This window comes from Pantherophis guttatus, chromosome 1 (assembly GCF_059756535.1).
Source record: "Pantherophis guttatus breed Tessera chromosome 1, ASM5975653v1, whole genome shotgun sequence".
Taxonomy (NCBI): domain Eukaryota; kingdom Metazoa; phylum Chordata; class Lepidosauria; order Squamata; family Colubridae; genus Pantherophis; species Pantherophis guttatus.
The window spans coordinates 238,448,645-238,470,564 of NC_142063.1; the positions used below are offsets into that span (position 1 = coordinate 238,448,645).

The window sequence follows — 21,920 nt, forward strand, 5'->3', positions numbered from 1 at the left end:
AACAGTATGCTGCAATGAACTGCTATTGCATGGAACCAATTTCCATTTGCTGCTTTGACATATTGTATTGTATCTCCCTTGGGATGAAATGAGATGGATAGATACCAACTATACCTGTAGTTTGGATATTATCTAAAATATTACAGAGATAGTTATAAAATATTCATATTTCTACATTGAGATCTCTTGTCCTTTTCTTTCCTTCATGTTCCCAGTAACCAAACTACTTATGAGGATGAAGCCCGATATACTAGTACATTATAATTGGGGGAAAAGATTAGTACAGCATAATGGAGAAATAGAGAACTTTTGGGGAAAGAAATACACTTTGAAAAGCTATTAACATAATTATTTCAGTCAGTTCCTGTCAAATATTTCAGAAGGTCAAAATCTCACCTTTTTTAAAAAAAAGAACACATTTTTAAATGAGGTGTGTCTCTCATAAAGTTTCATTAAACTGAAATATGTGGTAGGAAATCCATTAAACTTAACAGTGTTTCCTGATATGGAATTCTGTATTTTCTCATTGAATTAATCAAGCCACGGGGAATCTGCAGAAACGGGTCAAAAAAGAAAAGACCGAAATTATGATGACACAATTGAAGTTTCCAGACTGACCTTTTTGACTTTTACCTCTCCAGCTCCCAAGGATGTCTCAGAATGAAACCAGTGCTATTTTATCTTTGCCAGTTTCAGACCACTGTACAGGAGCAGTAGATGATGATAATATCCTAGCAAATGCTAGACCATTGGATGATCCCTGTGGATTGGTGATTGTCTTCAATTTATATTGATATTCCCTTGAATTCTTTCAGTCTCATCATGGTGACAACTTATAGAATTGTTGTGATCTAGGCCTAAGTAGTTATTACCAGGCACAATCAATCCTAAACAAACATATTTTATTAGAACAGCTGAGAATTACTTTATTCTTAGCTTAGTCCAAATTAATTCCAAAACAAATTCTTCATAAAGAGTCCTTCGGCCTTATCACCAACCTTTATCTTCTTTGGCACCCTGCCAAAGGCTTTTTTTTTGGCAAAAGTTCAGAAGCAAGAGACGCTGACAAGAAAAAAAATGTAGCAACATTGCTTTCCTACAAAGATCCCAAGAGCCGTTGCTGTTCTTTTAAGCCTTCTGGGAGGGGCCAATCATCTTCTGGCCTTACTCCCAAGTCGTCCTTTTTGCTTTAGCTGCTCTTGCCTTCTGGCAGCTCTTTGCATGCATGCACTAGGAACAGGCTCCTCCTGCTCCTCTGCCCTCTGCTATCTGCCTCTGGAGGCTCTGGAGACTGCACATCGCTCCCAGATGGCCCTGGCCCCATCTCTGCCTCTGATGCAGAGCCCTCGTCAGGGCCTTCCCCTGACTCCAGGACTGGCCCATTGTCCTCCCCAGCCTCCTCACTGTCCAACTCTGCTGCCAGCTCCGCAGGCTGCTGGGAGACCACAACAAGAATGTCCGCTGGGAATTGAAACCCATCCATGGTCCTCTGTGTTTTTATTCCTTTCAGTATTTTGTGAGCTGCTTTAAAAGATCAATGAGTTTATCTTCTTGGCTTTGGGGAAAGTACAATAGGATGGATGTTGACTGTATCTTTTTCTTTTATATATTAAAAGGCAAGTATCGGCAGCATTCTTCACCAATGGGAATCATATATTACTCTCAAACAATATGTATCTTTTAGCATTACAGGTCCGTGCTTTTTAAAAAGTAAGTTATAACTGTCTGGTGTCCTTCCAAGTACTGTAAAATATTGTACTATTATAGTGTAGTTGTGGTATGCTGTAGTGTAAATGTGGACTATTGCATTAGTCAGTGTCCAATTGATGAAGGGAAGCTATGAGTTATCCTCAGATTTTGGATGTAGAATTATTTCCAAGTTATAAAATAAACAGGCCCTTGTCATGTTACATTTTTACGTGTGTACTGCCTCATACACTGTATGAGCTTAATGTCAGTCTGAAGGATTTATGTATGGGGACAAATATACAGTATCTGTATCAACTTTTTCCAATCAGACCACATTATCTTTTGTGATGTTTTTCCCATTCACAGAGCTGGAGTAGGTGTGGCCTGCGTGTGATGCATCTGGCCCGCGGGCTGCCAGTTTGACACCCTGAATCAGACCATAAACTATGATCAATCACTGTGTCAGAATAGTTACATGCATCTATCCATTTTTTTTTTTTTTTTTTAAATTTGATTTATATGCCGCCCTTCTCCGGAGACTCAGGGCGGCTTACAGTGCATTCAGCAATAGCCTTCATACTTTTGTATATTTATACAAAGTCAGCTTATTGCCCCCACAAACTGGGTCCTCATTTAACCTACCTTAGAAAGGATGGAAGGCTGAGTCAACCTTGAGCCTTGGAGAGATTCGAACCAGCAGTAAATTGCAGGCAGCTGTGTTAATAACAGGGTGCTTTAAACCACTGTAGTACCAAGGCTCTTTTTTGCATTCAGCTTCAGTTCAGATGGGCATTTCTTGTGTAATAAGGAAGATGAATTGCCAGCAGAAAAAGAAGCTATTTAAGTATGGGATTAGCCCTTGCTTTCTGGAGAATTCCCTCAAAGATACAGTCCCAGAAAACTAAGATATTTTTTTTTTCTTGAAGATTCATTGGGAATATTTTTCTACTACATGAAGCTAGGTTTCGGATTAGCATACAATTTACTGATTTCCATTTTTGTCATTTTGAAAAGAATTTTCTCATAAGACGTTGACAATGGCTTCAGAGACAATGCATTACTGAATTTCCAGCATCGGAAAGCATCAGAGATATTTTTCGAGACGACTCCTGTAGACACGGCATCCCAAAGGCATGTCTGTCTGAGAAGCCAAATGCCTGTAAGAGTTGCCAGTGGTCAAGTGCCTTTACCAGCACACAAAAGCCAGTCAGGCTCCTAAAGTTACCGTAATGTCCATAATCTTTTATTTATAAGTCTCAATTCACTTGTCACTTGCATCTTTCCCAAATGCAACAGTACAGCGAGAAATGGCAAAGACGTTGTAAATGTTTTATGCAGACTTGTGAGGAAGGCTGTATCTTCCATAAAATAAAAGATAATTTGATGAAGAATGCATCCTTGCTGACACTTAATATTTGCAATATACCATTTATGACATTATTTCCTGCAACACGGACCAGGCCTGCTGTTTTTTGTGCATTCTTTCTCAGCAGTTTGTTGTTTTATTTAAAAGGAGAAAATGGAACATGACAACTGATGATTTTCAGTGATCTGTAAAGATAATAAGGTAAAAGTAAAATAAATAATACATACATATATGCATGCATATACACTTCCTGGTTCCTATTATTCAGACAGATGAGAAAATTACCCCCAACCCTATCCACTTAATGTTTTCTTTTCTTCACAGCGCTTACTATGCCAAATCAAACCAAACCTATATCATTTTGTAACAAAATAAGCAAATACATATTTTCAACTTTTTAAAAATTTTTAAAAATCTAATTCATCAGTTCTAATTTATAGTACTGAACAGTACTGTAATATCTTATCTGTCTTCTATACAATTTTGTTCAATTTCTGTTCATAAATGTTTTTATTTTACATCATTGACATTTCTGGAAGGATGATTAAATTAAGCCGTTGCTGATTTCATTGATGAATGTTATATTTAGATCCATTCCTGTGTTATCATGTTATAATTTGGTTGTTTTAATGCTATAAAAATGTAATCAAATATACCAGTGTCAGATCTTGCCCACTTTAAAAATATTACCTGAAGAAACTCTTGGGAAGAAAAAAAAAAGTCTAATCCCTCAACAAAACTCAGAAAGGATCAAATAAAATAATTTAAGCAAGGAGTTCTTATATGAAAGCCTATACCTCACATATATCTACTCAAAGTAATTTGGTAGAAGATGGGCAGCTCTGAAGAGGAGAGGAGAGAAGGGGAGGGGAGGGGAAGGGGAAGGGGAAGGGGAGGGAGTTAAAAACTGGGCAAAATAAAAAGGTTAAAATAATTATTGGTTCTATTTTAACTTTTGCCTCTAGCTAATACTCTTTTTTCCTAATATATTAAAAATAATTTCACTTGACATTCAGAGATAACAAAATGTATGTCTTTCCTTTGTCTTTCCTCCCATTCTGAAAACATAAAAGTCATTTGGCTTCAGTTTGATTCTCAGCAATGATTCACATAGTCTCCCTACTTGGTGCAATTCTATGCTATGGCTTAACTGAACTGTTTTCTCCATACTACTCATCGCTGTTTCTGAAACCAACTTCAGAAAATTCAGTCCAGATAGCTTGGTTATAGGGCTAGATGGTTCTCAATCCAGATTATGACCATTAGGAGACCTAAGAGCCGTAGTGGCACAGTGGTTAGAATGCAGTACTTTAAGTTACTTCTGCTGACTGCTGGCTTCCTGCAATTTGGCAGTTCGAATCTCACCAGGCTCAAGGTTGACTCAGCCTTCCATCCTTCCGAGTTTGGTAAAATAAGGACCCAGAGTGTTGGGGGGCAATATGCTGCCTCTGTAAACTGCTTAGAGAGGGCTGTAAAGCACTGTGAAGAACTATGTAAGTCTAAAGTGCTATTGCTATTGCTAATTCATCATTCTCCTATTTCTTTCCTTTCTGTTTCTTTAGAAAAGCCTAGCTTGGCTAGGTAGCTGTGATTTGGACTGGTTTAATCAGCTCTGCTTTTCTTTTCTTTTTTCTTTTAGGGATTGTTCTTCTAAATTAGTTCCTATGCTTTTCATTTGCTTTCCCCAATATTTGTACACATGGGTGCCTTCACATTCCCTTCCCATGTGCCTCAGCCTCTCCTTAACTGCCACCTACTCCTCTTTCCACAGTTTAGTGTCTCATGGATTAATAGACTATTCATTTGATCTATAACTGAATTGCCTTTTCAGTAGGAAATATGAATCACTTTGGGTAAAAAAAAGTATATATTTCACTGAACAATTAAGGAACACGACCTAGATGCTTTCGAAGGCTCTTTTAAGTTGCAAAATCTTCTGCAGATTTTAAAGATGTAAGCCATCATTTGAAAAGGAACCTGGATAAGAAGCTAAGTAAAGAGTCATTCAATTATTCTGTATTGTCTTAATGAAATCAAAATAATGTGAATGGTTTTACGATGATCTCTGGGTATTTCAAAGGGAATTAGCATTGTTGCTTTCTTGCACCTAGCTTTGTAAAGATAAGAAAAGGAACGTGAATCACAGCTTCTCTCAGCTCGCTCAGCAACCCAGAGGACGGTAATAAGCCACGCTGCAGTCAATGTGCGTTGAAGCAGGGAAAAGGTTTATTCATCATCCATAGCTGCTGCGGACATTGCTGAGTTCAGATAACGATAACACAAAGTTGGCGTTGGGCATCACCGCAGCCCAACGCTGTTTAAATAAGCGCTCTAATCAGTTCATATTTCCGGGTTTTCGGCTCCACACATCACCCGTTCCGCCCCAGCAATCAGGAGCGTCAGTGTGCAGCAGCTACCGAGCAAACCCTATCGCGTCCGCAAGGTGACCGTCCGCATACTCGCTCTATCACCCCCCTCCACCATATATGTGTCCAGGAACGTATCAGTGCCAACCACCACCTCCCACGGCTCCCCTGTAGCGCTCCCGCAGGTGTATGGGTTTCTATCTTCAGATTGTCGAACGTGGGGTCTCAACAGGCGGCTCCCCCTACCAGGAGTCCACCTGTAAGATATAAAGTAAAGAGTTAATATGAAACCATTATGAGGCTGTCTGTATATCGTTCCCGGGTTTTTGAGGGTATTTTCTGTGGTATAGTCTACGCAACTTATCAGCCCAAAGGCTTTCAACTGGTACCCACGAGGCATCTTCCAAAGGGTAGCCTTTCCACCTCACTAAATACTTCAGCTTTCCTCTACTCAATTTGGAATCTAATATCTCAACTATTTTGTAATGAGCCCCCGCCAAAGGTCCTGGACGGTCTAACGGGTCACGTATGCTATCTACGGGCTTTAATAAGCTGCTGCGAAATACCGGATGGATTTTTCCCAGTAAAGGTGGTAGTTTTAATTCGACGGTTACCGGGTTTATTACTTTCGTAACAGTAAAGGGCCCGAGATATTTGGGCCCTAGTTTTTTACTGGGTATTTTCAATTTTATATATTTAGTAGATACGTAGACCTGATCTCCTATCTGAAATGGTTTGTGGTCCATTCTTTTTCTGTCGGCAAACGTTTTATATTCCTTTGCTGCTTTCTGTAACTTTGGCCACTGGACTCCGATCCGTACCCCCCACTCCCTGGGAGACACCTGTTCTTGCTCTCCTGGTTCTAGTTCAGGGATTGCAGTAAACTCTCAACCATAGACAACTTGGAACGGTGTGATGCCAGTACTCCGGTGGACCGCGTTGTTATATGCTACCTCAGCGAATGGTATGAGATCCGACCAGTCGGACTGTTGGTACGAGACATAACAACGTAGATATCTCTCTACCATAGCGTTGGTCCTTTCTGCAGCCCCATTGGTACTTGGGTGAAAAGCAGAACTTAACCCTTGAGATGAACCTATCAGCGTAACAAACTCGTGCCAGAACCGTGCTGTAAACTGTATGCCCCTATCTGATATAATCCGCCGAGGTGCACCATGCAACCGATATACATGCCGAATGAACAATTGTGCTAATTTCTTTGCAGAAGGCAGGCCCCTACACAGAACGAAATGAGCCTGCTTAGAAAAAAGATCCACTACAGTCCATATAACTGTGTGGCCTTTACTCTCGGGCAGGTCTACAATAAAGTCCATCCCTATCTCCTCCCATGGTCTACTGTGATCAGCAACTGGCTGTAACAAACCAAGCGGCTTATCAGGTCTCGTCTTTGTTACTGCACATACTTTACAACTTTTCACATATTTCTCCACCTCTTTGCGCATCTGAGGCCACCAAAACTGTCGTCTAATGAGATGTAGTGTCTTCAGAAAACCGAAATGTCCAGCAGTTTTTGAATCGTGACACCTGTCTAATACTGTTGCCCATAGAGACTGAGGTATGTACAATTTCGTCCCCATCCAAGCCAACCCATCGCACTGAGTCAACAGCATTCTATGTTCACCTATCCAAGGGTCACACTCCATTGCCTTTCGTAGCTCCATCTTCCATGTGAGCCTGGTTGTCCTATTGTGAGACCGGGCTACTTGTTGGGGTTTTGGGATTATTGCCTGCACTACGTCTTCTCTCTTACTGTTAAATTGAGGCATCCGAGATAACGCATCGGCCAGAAAATTCCTGCCACTAGGGACATACTTCAAATCAAAATTAAAATGCTGAAAGTACTGTGCCCAACGTACCTGTTTTGGTGACAGTTTCCTAGGGGTTTGAAGGGTTTCCAAGTTCTTATGGTCCGTCCAGACCTCGAACTTCTTATTAATACCTTCCAACAAATGCCGCCAAGTCATTAAAGCCCACTTAACTGCAAACGCCTCTTTCTCCCAAATAGCCCAACCCTGTTCTGTGGATGTCAACTTGTGTGATGTGTACGCACAAGGATATAGTTTGCCATCCTTAGCTCGCTGCAACAGCACAGCTCCAACGGCCACGTCACTAGCGTCTGCCTGCACAACAAACTCCAATGAGGGATCTGGGTGTTTCAGTACGGGTTCTCGGGCAAACAAGTCCTTCAGCTGCTCAAAGGAATGTTGACATTCTAAGCTCCATGGTAACAACTGTCCCGGTTTCACCTTGCCACCGACAATATGTTTTGTTTTTAATAAGTCAGTTAATGGGACGGCTACCTGTGCAAACGACGGGATAAACTGCCGATAAAAATTGGCAAAACCAAGGAAACTCTGTAATTGCCTTCTAGTTTTGGGCGCCTGCCACTCTAATACCGTCGACACCTTTTTCGGATCCATCTCCACCCCATGTGCTGAAATGCGATACCCAAGATAGTCTAACATTGTGCGATGGAACTCGCACTTCAACAGCTTCACAAATAGCTTTGCATCTAGCAATTTGGTCAGGACCTGTATCACCAGCTGAATATGTTCCTCTATTGTCTCAGAATATATTAAGATATCGTCCGAATACACAAGGACGCCCCGGTATAGGTGTTCATGTAATACCTCATTAATGACCTGCATGAACACGGCCGGGGCGCCCTGTAACCCGAATGGCATTACACGGAATTTAAAACTTCCCAATGGGCAATTGAAGGTAGTTTTCCACTCATCTCCCGGCCGTATCCTTACTCTATAATAAGCCTCTCACAAATCAAGCTTCGTGAATACCTTCCCTGTTGACAATGTAGCTAACAGGTCCTTCATCAACGGCAAAGGGTAAAGGTGCTCGACACAAACAACATTTAAGTCTCTGAAATCGACGCATAGACGTAAGCCTCCATCTTTCTTTTCTGGTCCGTTTCGCGGGAAGCCTCACCTAGTGAGGAAATCCGGGGATCCAAACGATGTTGTTCCGTTGCCCTACCTCTGCTTCCCCCTTTCTCCACATGCAATTTAGGACTTGCCAAATGAAAACAGGGTTCAGGACCACTCCCTCCTCCCTGCCATGAGTTAACTGCCTCCGCCCCTATCCAGGGTTGCCAAGATGCTGCATATCGAAAGCTAGCGTCCCCAAACTTTTCTCTTAAAACGTCCAGAGTAGATGCTCCAAGACCGGTGGAATAACTCCAGTTGTATTCATCATCATCAAGCCACTTCCTCTCCCTCCAGCCATGGAAAGAAGTTTCCCCCTGATAACCCCCAGGGGTTGGGGTTTTGTGAGTACCGGAACCAACAAGAGCGGAGCTCTGCCACCACTCCCCTGACGATCTCTTCGTCCTCCGCAGCTCAATGGAGTCCTGGCTTTCAACGATACCCTCCGCTTGCTGGGGTTTCCTTTCCTTTGTTCTAACCACCAGAGGATCTTCGGAGCTGTGTGCCTCCAACGTCTCCAGCACGGTGGTGTCCTCCTCCTCCCCTTCGGGACTCGCCGATGCAGCCATTGCGCCCTCCACCATCCCCTCTTGCTCGGCGGTACTCACGGTGGCAAAGGAAAACGCCGACTTTCTCTCAGCTCGCTCAGCAACCCAGAGGACGGTAATAAGCCACGCTGCAGTCAATGTGCGTTGAAGCAGGGAAAGGGTTAATTCATCATCCATAACTGCTGTGGATATTGCTGAGTTCAGGTAATGATAACACAAGGTCAGCGTTGGGCATCACCGGAGCCCAACGCTGTTTAAATAAGCGCTCTAATCAGTTCATATTTCCGGGTTTTCGGCTCCACCCATCACCCGTTCCGCCCCAGCAATCAGGAGCGTCAGCGTGCAGCAGCTACCGAGAAAACCCTATCGCGTCCACAAGGTGACCGTCCGCATACTCGCTCTATCACCCCCCTCCACCATATACGTGTCCAGGAACGTATTAGTGCCAACCACCACCTCCCACGGCTCCCCTGTAGCGCTCCCACAGGTGTATGGGCTTCTATCTTCAGATTGTCGAGCGTGGAGTCTCGACAGCTTCCTTCATCTTGTCCTTGGAAGATAAAATGAAATATTCCTGTGCAAGTTTTAAAGTTTCTTGAATTCAAACTTTTTTTCTCCCTGAGAAATAGAGAAATCCACCTTCATTGCAGAGCATGAATTCTATTTCTGTGCATTTGCTCTCATGATTTTTGTTTCTGAAGGTAGGAGGCATCATTAGGGACACTTTGGCTTTCTTCTTTTTTTAAAAAAAGTCAATACGTGGGGACAATATCAATAAATTAGGCCTGATTTGGTAAAAGTAGGTTGGAAGACGTATTATTTCTCAAAGCCTTTTGATGTTAGAATTGGACTCAGGCAATGAAATTAAAGCTAAGCATTTCCAAATAAAATAAAACAAAACATCACTTGCCTATGGGATCCAGTCAAGTAATGACATGGCAGTGCAAAGGCTGCCATCTCCATCCCAGTGCCTTTAAGAAGCTTTGGGCTGTGACTCTGTGGATTTCCTGCTAGCAGAGCTGATGGCAGTTCTAGGAACTTTAATCCCATCTAGATTTAAAGGGCAGCAGAACTATAGTCTGAACTATGGCTTGAACTATATCAACACTGAACTACAGTCTGATTAAATCAGGAACTAATGAGTTCAGACTCGCCCATGAGAGAAAGACGGGGCACTAGAAGCCTGAACACATGACCTGCTTAAAATGGCACTGGTAAATATCACTGCTAGCGATATCTGCTCTCTTGAAGTCAAAATTCCCAGTTTTGAAAGGAATTAGGCTCATCTGTGAAGGAAAAGGCTGTCTATGTTTACTAATGAGGTTTGTTTCTGTAAGTTCCCAAATACTAACAAACCTGTACACATCTTCCTTGGTGCTTCTTGCTGAAGTTGGTTTGTTTTATATAACCTTTTAACTTAAAAAAAGAAAGAAAGAAAGAAACTGGCAGGGATGAAGAGTGAAACTCCAGATTCATGCAAGTATCTTCCAACAGACTTTGGATCTATGTTTGTTCTGTATGTTTCCCACTCATAATGTGTAAACGAATACATATGAGTCCTGCTCTGTTTCATTATCTGGAGGGTAGTCAATGCAATCCATAAAATTTACTTTCATTATTGTAGGATTGGAGTCTTAAAGTAAGTTACAGCTCCACCCATTGTTAGTTCTGGCTCTTTCCCTATCAGTAGTCTCCGGCTGAGTTTTCCAATAGGTCTGCTTTTTTTCCTATAGTTCTGCAGAGGAAAAATAAATTCCCCAATCTTCCATAAAGCATGAAAAGGCTGATAAATAACCTATTCATCATTTCAGTGATGTGATTTTCTTCCCCCTTTACTATTTTACTTCTCTATTGAACAATTTGAAGATTCTACTTCTCCTTCTTCATGTCCAAGGAAATAACATCTTTTAGATTTTTTTTTAGGAAACAGCTACCATATTTTTGTAAAAAATAAAACAAAATCAACATCAGTGAAAGTGCTAGTTCTTTATTATTCAACATTGTAGACATTTGTGGTTTAATGCATTTTCACCTTGAATTGGCCTTTAGATTTAAAACATGAAAGTAAAGCATGACACACTTTTTCGATCTATATTTTCTCTAAATTATTCTTACACGAGAGAAAGAGGGAGGGAGGGAGAGAGGGAGAGAGAGAGAGAACATTAGTATCTTCCTATTGTTAATGCTGAACCATTGTTTGTAATTTACCATATTTTTGTAAACAGTACCATATTTTTGTAAAAAAAAAAATCAACATCTGGTCTTGAATATTTTCTCAAAATTGTTCTTACATGAGAAAAAGAGAGAGGGATAGAGGGAGGGAGGGAGAGAGAGGGAGAGAGAGAGAGAGAGAGAGAATATTAGTATCTTCCTATTGTTAATATAAGCTGAGCCATTGTTTGCCCACAAGAATCAGGATGCATGGAACAAAAATCCTTCAAGTTCACTAGCTCAGTTGGCAAGAGAAGAAAATCAAAAGGCTACCTGATGCCAGCATTTGAAGATATGCTTCCTTCAAACACCATCCATAGCAGCCGGCCTTAATCCAACTCCCTGCTGTTACCTTTCATATCCCGTGGTTGAACGTTGGATGCATGTTTTGAGATAAAGTCTTCTGTTGACTTATGAACCGCCTGCCTTTCAGTTTAATCTGGGTTTGAGATTTGCCGCCCACACAAGCAGTCAAGAGCTTGACAAACTCAAAGAAAAGCAGGAGTGATCCTACCCAGCATGGAACCCATCCACTTTGTTTGCGAATCGGGGTCGCTTTCCAACTGCTTTTTTATTTCTTGAAATGGTCAGAAGGAGAGCCAAATGAAGCCCCTTTGAACATTCTTGATGCTTCTCTGACTTTTGTTACTGAAGCATAGCTAATCTGTCAAACAGATGCTTTTTCATTTCAATCTCAGAAGCCCAGTGACAGATATGCCAGGTTACTGAACATTTGAAAGAGACAGCATTTCTTGAAAATGAATAAGGGGTGGAATCAGTGAAATAAAAATGTTAATTTCATTCATGTTTTGAAGCCTGCATTGAAAAATCAATCATGAATTTCAAACTTCAGTACAGCACTATCTAACTATATTCATCTCTTCTTTTGCCTTAGCTTTTTCTCTGTTGGATGGTGCACCATTTTTCACAAAGGCATAAAGATCTTACTCTTGTGTTGTTGAAGTTAGACAGAAGTTCCAGAAATTATCAGCTCATTAATATTTTAATATTAATATAAAAAAGCATATTAACATTAGTAGGATATTTTGCCACACTCCCAGGGGCCCAGATTAGGACTGGGCAAATGCACTAATAAAATCAATAGGTTAAGAGAGTTTTGCAGAGCTCATTCTTTGTTCACTGATAGCATCTACTTTGGGCAACAGGACCACAGATTCCCACAGACAAAAATATTTGTAGCCCAGGATTGAACATGAACACAGATCTCATACTTGGTGATCAGAAAAAACCAAAGGATAGAAAATACATTCACCTGAAGGCAGGACAAGAAGCAATGGATGGAAACTAATTAAGCAGAGAAGCAACTTAGAACTAAGGAGAAATTTCCTGACAATGAGAACAATAAACCAGTGCAACAATGTGCTTTCATAAATTGTGGGTGCTCCATCAATTGATGTTTTCAAGAAGAGATTGGACAGCCATTTGTCCGGAATGGTGTAGGGCAGGGGTGTCAAACTGGCGGCCCATGGACCAGATGCTTCCCACACAGGCCACGCTTACCTCAGCTCCCCGAAGCGAAACATGTCATGAAACATCATGTGATGGCAATGTGACATCGTGAGTTTGACACCCATGATATAGGGTCTCCTGCCTGAGCAGAGGTTGGACTAGAAGACCTCCAAGTTCCACTCCAACTCTGTTTTTCTGTTAGTTCGCCAGAACACTTTCAAGTGAAGATTGTAAAGCTGGATAGATTTAAAAAAATATATTTGTTAAATCTAGAATAATAAGGAGAACGAGTACATCATCAAAATTTGATCCAGAGAACATGTATCTGGAATATGATGCAAGAATAAAACTCAGCATGTTTAATTTCTGTGAAAGAGTACCCAATAAACACAGTAAAAAGAAGCAGAAAAATACGTTTTTTAAAAGGTAAAAAAAATCAGTTACAGTCTTTTCTTCTAAACTGGAAAACAGGGAGGGTGAAAGTTTGGATAACAAGATCTCTGAAATATATTAATACTAATAAAAAAACAATACCTGTGAATTTTACTGTTGCTGACTATAGGGGTGCGGTGCTCATCTCTGTTTCAAGCCAGTGCTGCCCAAATACATTTCTGTGGTAATGTGGCCAACATGATGTCACGGAACACTGTTACCTTCCCACCGGAGTGGTATCTATTTATCTACTCGCATTTGCATGCTTTCAAACTGCTAGGTTGACAGGAACTGGGATGAGGATGGGTGCTTACCCCATCATGCGATGCTCAGGTCTTGAACCTGGGCTGCTGACTTTCCAGGTGACAAGCCCAGCATCTTAACCAATGGGTATGCTAAAATACCATTGAGGTGGATGGAGACAAGGAGAAAGAAGTGATGAAACATTTGGCACGTGGTACATATTCTGTACCTCTTGCCCCTTCTGCCTATGACATTTTGCCACAAACAAAGAACAGTTTGCCTCATGTTGTCACAATTAACATTTGATTAGGCTGATGACATCAAAGGTTGGAAAAGATCCTTTATATAAAACATTAAGTTATTTTTCTGAAGCACCTTTATAATGAACCAAAGGCCACCATGAGAATTGAACTGAGCCGAGGTGGCACAGTGGTTAGAGTGCAGTACTGCTAGTTCAGCAGATCAGCGGATCAAATCTCATGGGCTCAAGGTTGACTCAAGCCTTCCATCCTTCTGAGGTGGGTAAAATGAGGACCCAGATTGTTGGGGGCAATATGCTATTTAGTATACTGTCTTTGGTGTAAGCCGCCCAGAGTCCTCGGAGAGTGGGCGGCATAAAAATATGACTAATAATATAACTTAGAAAAACAGAATATTGCAGAAAGGGAAGGGAGTGAGACAAGGATGCCTATTTTTGCCATATCTATTTAATTTATCCAGCAAATATATTACAAGAATTGCAGGAGTGGAAAAGTTGATAACTGGAATCAAAATTGCTGGTTGAAACAGCAACAGCTGTGATATATAGTTGATACCAGTTTGCTAATAAAGAAGATTTATCTGGCCTCATTATAAAAACAAAAATGAAATGTGAAAAAGTATATTGGTTAATGTTAAATATAAAAAGAGAAAAGTCATATCAACCAGCACGCTTAGAGATGATGGCAATGAAGTAAAGATGGTAACCACTTTTTTCTGAATACAGAAATACAGAATTCTAAATACAGAAAAAAATAAAGATGAGATTAATCATTAGGAAGAAGGTGATCACAAACGTAGACATGATTATGAAGGCAGGGAAATGTTTATGACAAAAAAGATCAGAATAGCTGAAACATTTTTTTTTCCTTAGTGGAAATATACTTTATTTTCAAAGTTGGTCATTGAAAAAGAACAAGAGAGGGACTTCCTGTTTGCTGCTGGCCGCCGCCAGACGTTCCTTTGGGATCGTCAGCTTCCACTGCCTGTTAGAGCCGCCTTCACAACGGAACGGCGGCTCGAAAAAACTCCGTTCCCATGAGGAAACGGAGATAGAGCCGGCAGGGGTGGGTAGAACTCTCTGCAGAGTCCCAAAAGTTTTTCTTTTACTTTTGGGATGGAGCGGATGAGATGCCCCATATCCCCAGCCGCTGCTCCGGGCTTTGGGAGACCTCTGCTAATGCAGAGCCAGGCGTCAAAAGCAAGCCTGCGAATTTGACAGATTACTCAAAGAAAATGTGAGCTGGACCTGTAATACTGAAGCGCAAGTATTTTACTTATCTTTTAAAAATTACTTAAGAGAATAGAGGAAGAGAAAGAGGAAAAAAGTTTCTTTTTAAAATGGCGTCTGCCGCGGCTGGAGAAGAGTTTGAGAGGGAAAGTTCTTCCGTTTTTTATTATTACAATGTAGCGGAATAAATACCACTGGCTACATTTGTAGATAAAACTCCGCTCCTGTTTTTGTTTTTCTCTTTTTCCCTTGTTGCTGGCTGGAAGTCTTTTGTCTTGTTTTTTTTTTTTTTTTTTCTTCTAACAAAGCCTGCTTAGGCGGAAACATGGCACTGAGGCTTGTGAAGTCAGACAAGCAAATAGGTGGGGGGGATTCCCCCACTAAGAATTTAAAGGAACAAGTTTTAACTCTTCAGTCCCAGAAACCTGATTTTAATATAATAGAATTTCTCTTAGAGGAGATTGAAAGAAGGGATGAGATTGTGAATCAGCAACTTGAAAAATTTAAGCAGGAAACTAAGGAATTGGTGAAATCCAAGTTTGACTTTTTGCAGCAAAAATTTTTAAAAGTGTCAGAATTCATGATTCGGTTGGATACAAATACTAATTTACTAGAGTCAAAAATGGATGAAATTCAAGATAAATTGGACAATAGAATTCAAAAAATTGAAAATGATTTGTTAAATATTCAGGATCATAGTTCAGAAGAAAAATTTAAAATGGATGCTGACCAAAAGTCTGGTAATGTAGAAAATCTGCAACAGAGGATTGATAAAGAGGTTCTAAAGATACAATATAATTTCACAGAATATGCAATAAGACTTAGAGGTTTGCAGGAAAATAACAGAGATGACTTAAGGAAAATATCTTCTGAATTTCCAGCTGGGATTTTAAAGATTCAACCTGAGGAAGTGTTTTGTAGGATTGACAGAGCTTATCGAATAAACTCCTGGACTGCCAAGCAAAGGCAATTGCCTAGAGATGTGGTAATCTATTTTTCAGATAAAGAAATTAGGAATAAAATTGTGCAAAATTCCTTCAATTCTAATTTGCAATTGTATGGAAGAAAGATTTGGATTTACAAGGAACTCCCACCTAAGATATTAATGGAAAGGAAGAAATTTGGCTTTCTGGTGTCTGAGTTAAAAAGGAGAAATATTCAATTCCGGTGGGACGTCCCAGTTGGTATTATATTGAGATATCAAGGAGAAAGATACCAGTTAAATACTGTTGAAAGAGCGGAAGAATTTTATCAAAATAGGTTGAAAATGAATTTAACGTCTTCAGATATAATACAGGATAAGCAGAAGGAGCTGGAATTAAAGACAGAGACTGTACCAGATAAATTGCCTTTGGATTTATCGGATACCCCAGCTGGATTATCTACAAATTTGAGAGAAGTGCCATCTGATTTTAATGTGATGACTTATCAAGGCAAGGACAAGCATGGAAACCAATTAGAGGATATACAAGGGATAAAAAAGAAACGCGAGACACAAAAAATTAGGATGGAAGTCAAACCCACAAAAAGAAAACAAAAAAAGAAATAGGTTGTACAAAAATAGAAATTTCTAACCCAAGCAACAGTGAAGCCAGTGATTTTAAAATATGAATGATTATGTGAAAACATAGAGGAGGCGACATATTGGTCAATATCATCCTGAGGATAGTGGCAGATCTCTGCATTGCCGTAATTTTGGGACATGGAAAGAGCCTCAAATTGATGGTTTTGAATTATCTACTTTGAAACTTCTTTTTGTGTTGATAAATATATTATAATTATCTTGAATTATAAGACAAGAGAATCACATTGGGACATGCAGAAGATCGGGTTGTTACCCAATACGATGATGGAAATTAATAATCCTGATGAAACCCACAATTATTATTATATGGAATATAATTATAATGTCACTCGGGTGGTTGTTTTTACTTTTATATATATAAGAAGATGTTTACTACTGATGGGGGCAGATATGATTGGAGATCTTGAATAAACTGTTGCATCAGCAAGCTATGTTACCCTATTATGGATGTTGGTTTTAACAATCCAGTGGAAAGACTTCAAGAAGATATTATATGGACTATAAATTTAAAGTTATTGTCTTTTCTTTTTTTATTTAGATATAATGGAATATATATATATATATATTTTTAAGTAGTGTGGGCAGTGAATTAAAGATATCAAGAATTGTTGTGTATGGTAAATTTGTAAGACAGTGGGTGAATAAGCTAGCTACAGACTGATTAGTTTAAGAAAAGGGATTTTTAAGTGATACATTTAGGGGAGTGGAGGAAATGGATAGAGTGGAATAAATGTTAAATTAGATTTTATGGGGAGCCCGCTTTGAAATGTTATTAAAGTAGGACTTATCGTATAGTTTTAAAGTGGAAGGTGGTTTTGAATTGTTGCAATAATGTATAGATATAAAACACTATTATGCTAAATTAATAGTTATAGTATAATGTGTTTGTTTTTTTTTGTTTTTTTTTCTCTTCTTCTTTTCTGAAATGTATGGATAAAGGGGGATTTATAATACTTTTAGTAAGTAAAGGTCAGTATTTTGAGGAGGGAGTAAGTAATCTGTTATGAATTAGGGTTTTTTTTTTGTTACGAAGAAGTCACAGGGGGGGAAGGGTGGGGAGGGGGGGTTAGGGAGGGGGGGGAGGGGGGGAAAAAGGGGGAAAAATTTGTATTTGAAAACCTTTTCAATAAAAAAAAAAAAAAGAAAGAAAAAGAACAAGAGAAACAAAATAACTATTTTTAAATTATGGATTTTGAGACAATTAATAAAAGTACTCTGAGCTTCAGGGAGAGCTAATCAATCAGTCTGGACCAAATAAGATTGACTCTTCCCTTCAAGTCTTGATCAACCAGCAGAAACTCACATATTTGGGACACGTAATACATATGGATGATGGACAAGAAAAAAAATGAATATGCTTGGCAAGTTGAAAGAACTGGGAAAAAGAGAAAACAATGATTTTTGTATCTTAACTCTAAAAGACAGAAAACATTAGGCGGCCTTGTAAATGATCAGTCCCTATCATACCAACTGTGCATAAATCAAGTGTCCTCTGAGTTGCAAGGGGATAGGCAGTAGTAATTCTTGAATCTTGGCTTTTGTCAGATATTTTCTTTTGTAAGTGGCCTTCTTGATGTCTTTTGGCTTTTTACATGGTACTGAGGACATTTCCCAGGGGTAGTAGACCTTGCCTTCCCATGTCTAAAATATCTGCATCAGAATTGGGGACAATATAATTACATAGGTCCTATGTGGTGTTATTTTTCTCCTGGGGTCAGGTTCATTTCATTTGTTTTTGAGCTGATAGAGTCCTCTGCTTGCTCATTTTTCAGGCAAGGTGAATCCAGTTGGGTCCTGAGAAAGCATTAGATGAATGGAGTAAGGAAAGTCACTGTATTGTTTTTGGAAGAACTGGCATTATTATTGGGTGGAGGACTATATATTCACAAGAGATCAGGCATAACTCATAGGTCAGCTAAATAATTAATTCTGATGGTTCCCATACATTCATCTGCAGAAAGACATGGGAAATATTATCATTACTTCCCCCTTCTCTCCTCACACGCATAGACACATGTTTCAATGTTTAAGACAGTATAAATATTTGTGTATATAATTTTATGACATTTGGACAATAGTCTGTGTACACCATCTTCCCAATGTAATAGACTCTCTTGTTTGCCATCCTTATAACTGCCTGATATGTGGTGGAGAGTTCATGGATAATTTCCTCACACATTTTTTTTTCTGTGACCATTATTCTTCTGCAATTGCCAAGGAGCTACTAGGAAGAGGGTTAGCTCTGTGCTGGGGGAAAAAGGCCAACCCTGTGTATATGCAGTACCTTCCTCCATGGCAGACCTTTGACAATAGCAAGCAGCAGCAATGCAAAATGGAAAGTGAGGGAGTGAGGTCAGCATGGACTAATATAGGAGAATACCTTTGGCCAAAGAACAAAAGAAGATAAATGTATTACTGATATAGAAGAAAATAAAGTAGCCACTAATCATCTTCTGGTGGATATACCTCAATAGTTTTATCATTAACTGCTTTTGTTCTAAATCTTACCTACTATGCAAGATTTTCTGAAATATTCTGTTCTATTCTATTGTTTTGAATTATCTACTACACAAGATTTTTTTAATTCTACTCTACTCTACTCTACTCTACTCTACTCTACTCTACTCTACTCTACTCTACTCTACTCTACTCTACTCTACTCTACTCTACTCTACTCTATTCATCCATGCTTTGGTTTTAAAGCTACCCCTTCGTTATTTCTATTTTCATATAGTTTTTGGAAGTGTCTTGGAGAAGTTTTATTACTTGTTATCATTCTGGAATAGATTACTTTGGCATTTTGATGAAAGAGTGGTTGAAGAGACACTGAAAACTAAATAAAAAACTTATACAATTAAATAGTAATACTTGGAATCTGAGAAGCAAATGTAGTCTAGTGATGGTATTTCTGTTTCTTACTTGCTTTGCATCATTACCTTGAACTATAATTATCAAGATTGATTGTAGGTGAGACAGAAAGTGATTAATTTGGTAACAGAGGCAGCCAAATATCTCACTTCAATTTCTAATAAATAAATAAAGTGTGTGTATTCAGCTGTTCATAAATTCTTAATTGGCTACGCACAATTTTCTCTTTTACTTCCCTCTTCCAATACAGAATTTAAATTATTGAAAATTGCTCTTACTAAAATGTTTGTCATTGCAGGGCTTCATTCCAGGAGTGCAAATTGGTATCTCTTTCCAACCACCAGTTTGTAAATTGTGAAAGCTGCAGGGAACACGGATCATTGCTAAAGCCCTTTGAAGGATAATGTTGATGTTATTTTGCATATGCTGCTTAATCCTGCTGCTCTCAACTGGGAACAAGTTTGTCCAAGTGTTGGGGATGTTTGAGGTACTCTTTGAAACTCTCCATGGGGATTTGCATCCCACAGTAAGAGAGGTCCTCATCGGAATGGAATGTATGACCCTCAAATAGCCACCAGAGTCCAGACAATAAACAATCAAGTTACATAAATGCCAAGCAAAATGTTCATCACTTGAACTAACACAAAGTTCTGAAGTTATTCATGTGCAATCACCTGCTTTGGGACATAAGCAAGGCTGCAGTGGGGATGCCCAGGACAGTTTCTAGATTACCCTCAAAACAAAATTCAGAAACAGCAGCTGGCAGCCTCAGGCCAAACAGGGTTACACTGAATTGATATATTGATGGGACACCAGCAGAAAATCTTAGGGTGGTAAACTAATCTGAGAAATCAAGGGGGGGAAATCCCACCCTAGAATAAAACAATTGCCAACCAGTTCGGCGTACCTACCAAGAAAATCAATAGACACATCTGAGTAACCTCTGGGAGTCAAGCCCAATTTTCAGCTGCCTTTTCATCTCATTAAAAGGATACATTTTTCTTGGGGATTCTATTGTCTATTCTGTGACTTTCTTTACCAAGCTCAGCAGATCGAGATTCTTGGGCTTTGATTAGCCAACGTCTTGTTGCTATTAGCCCTTCTGGCATGCAATTTTGGAATCCATCCTTTGCAAGAATGAGTCCTTGCCTCTTTCTCTTGACCTTTCCATTATTAAGAGAATTTGCCATTGTATCTGGGCACTTAGGAGCTGCTTTTACCTTTCTTTCTTTCTCCCCCCACCCCCAAGTCCTCCGTGCGAGTGAAGGAGAGAGAGAGTGAGTGTGTCTGTGGCCTTTTAAGCAATTTCCACTCCATCCAGAATTCCAGAATACGACAATACTGCTGCAAAGTAATTGAAAACATCAAAGGGAAGTCGATACTGACTTCGGTGTCAAAAGGTGATATGAGCTGAACAGTATTTCACAAGTATCAGGTAGCACAAGGGACTGTTCACCTTGCAAAGAAAGAAGTGAATTCTTTAATGGCTGGGGGTACTGCACTCATTAAAATAATCTTTCTTTCTTTCCCCCTTCTCCATTTTTGATGCATTAAAAACCACGTTATATGTATCTCCCAATCATCAGAGATGAAATGAGATGCAAAAAAACCAGTTCTATATCCTATTTAATCCAAGCTAAGAAACGGCAACTAAAATTGCTATTTTAGCCCCAAGCAAAATGTGGTCCAGCTGTTGCTTTTAGAGGAGTATCATAAAATTTCAGGTTTCATTTGGGAAAAAAAGTGGAACTCCTGGTACGCTTTATAGTTAAATAATCTTGCTACCTAGAGGGATGATTTGGAGGAGGTGGGGTAACGGCCATCTCCTCTATTTCCTTGTATTTATGAAGTTCAGGAATCTGGCAACTGAATAATGATTAAGTATCAGTTTCACACTGGCTTAAAAGATGATCATTCACATTAGTTGTTTGATGGGGTTGATATTCCTTTCAATGGTTTTTTTTTTCTAGATAATAATTAAGAAGGAAAAAAAAATACACCTTCATCTCTAGCCAAAAGGACCAGAGGGCCCTTTTCAGAAGGGACAGATCCATCCATTCAGATCACTCTGTAAAGACATGTATGTTGAGAAAGTCTAATCATTCTGTTCTGACAGTAGCAAAAGCCTTGCTTGCCACATCTATCCTTATCCAAGCCATTTTGTGTACAAATCAGAGCCATGAGATTGGGTCACCCTTAGCCCTTGGTGGAAGATTCGTTTAAGAGTTTTGCTGGTCTATTCAGACAGCAATTTGGATCGTTACTTTCAGCTGCTTCAGGTCACTTCATCGGCCTTGGATCTTATCACTAGATACTAGTACTAATAATTCTCTCATGCAATTTATATGAATTCCTGCAGCTATGTATTGGGTCCTAATGATATAAATATTTATGTATTTATTACAGATGCTTTCATGGTGCTTTAGTCATTTTGATTATAAGCAGCTCACAGCATGGACGTCATAACAGGATAACCCTCAGATACCAGAGCCAATAAACACATTATAATCAATGCTAATTCTAATTCCTATATAAACCCAACCATAGTATCACTGTGCTCTGTAGATCAAATACCGTGCAGGAAACACACAACGTATCTTTCTTTCTTTATTTTTCTTTATTTGATTTATATACCGCCCGAAGGACTCAGGGCGGTGAACAGCCAAAACAGTAAAAATACATAAATACAAAAT

General features: G+C 39.5%; 1 long non-coding RNA gene across 1 annotated transcript; it reads right to left on the reverse strand.

Moving 5' to 3' along the window:
- Nucleotides 1-5,259: 5,259 nt before the first annotated feature.
- On the reverse strand, nucleotides 5,260-7,401 carry LOC117660898 (uncharacterized). Its single transcript, XR_004589837.2, has 2 exons — nucleotides 7,299-7,401; nucleotides 5,260-5,678 (listed from the first exon to the last, which is right to left on the reverse strand). It is a non-coding gene; the product is annotated as an uncharacterized LOC117660898 (long non-coding RNA).
- Between the last annotated feature and the right edge of the window lie 14,519 nt (nucleotides 7,402-21,920).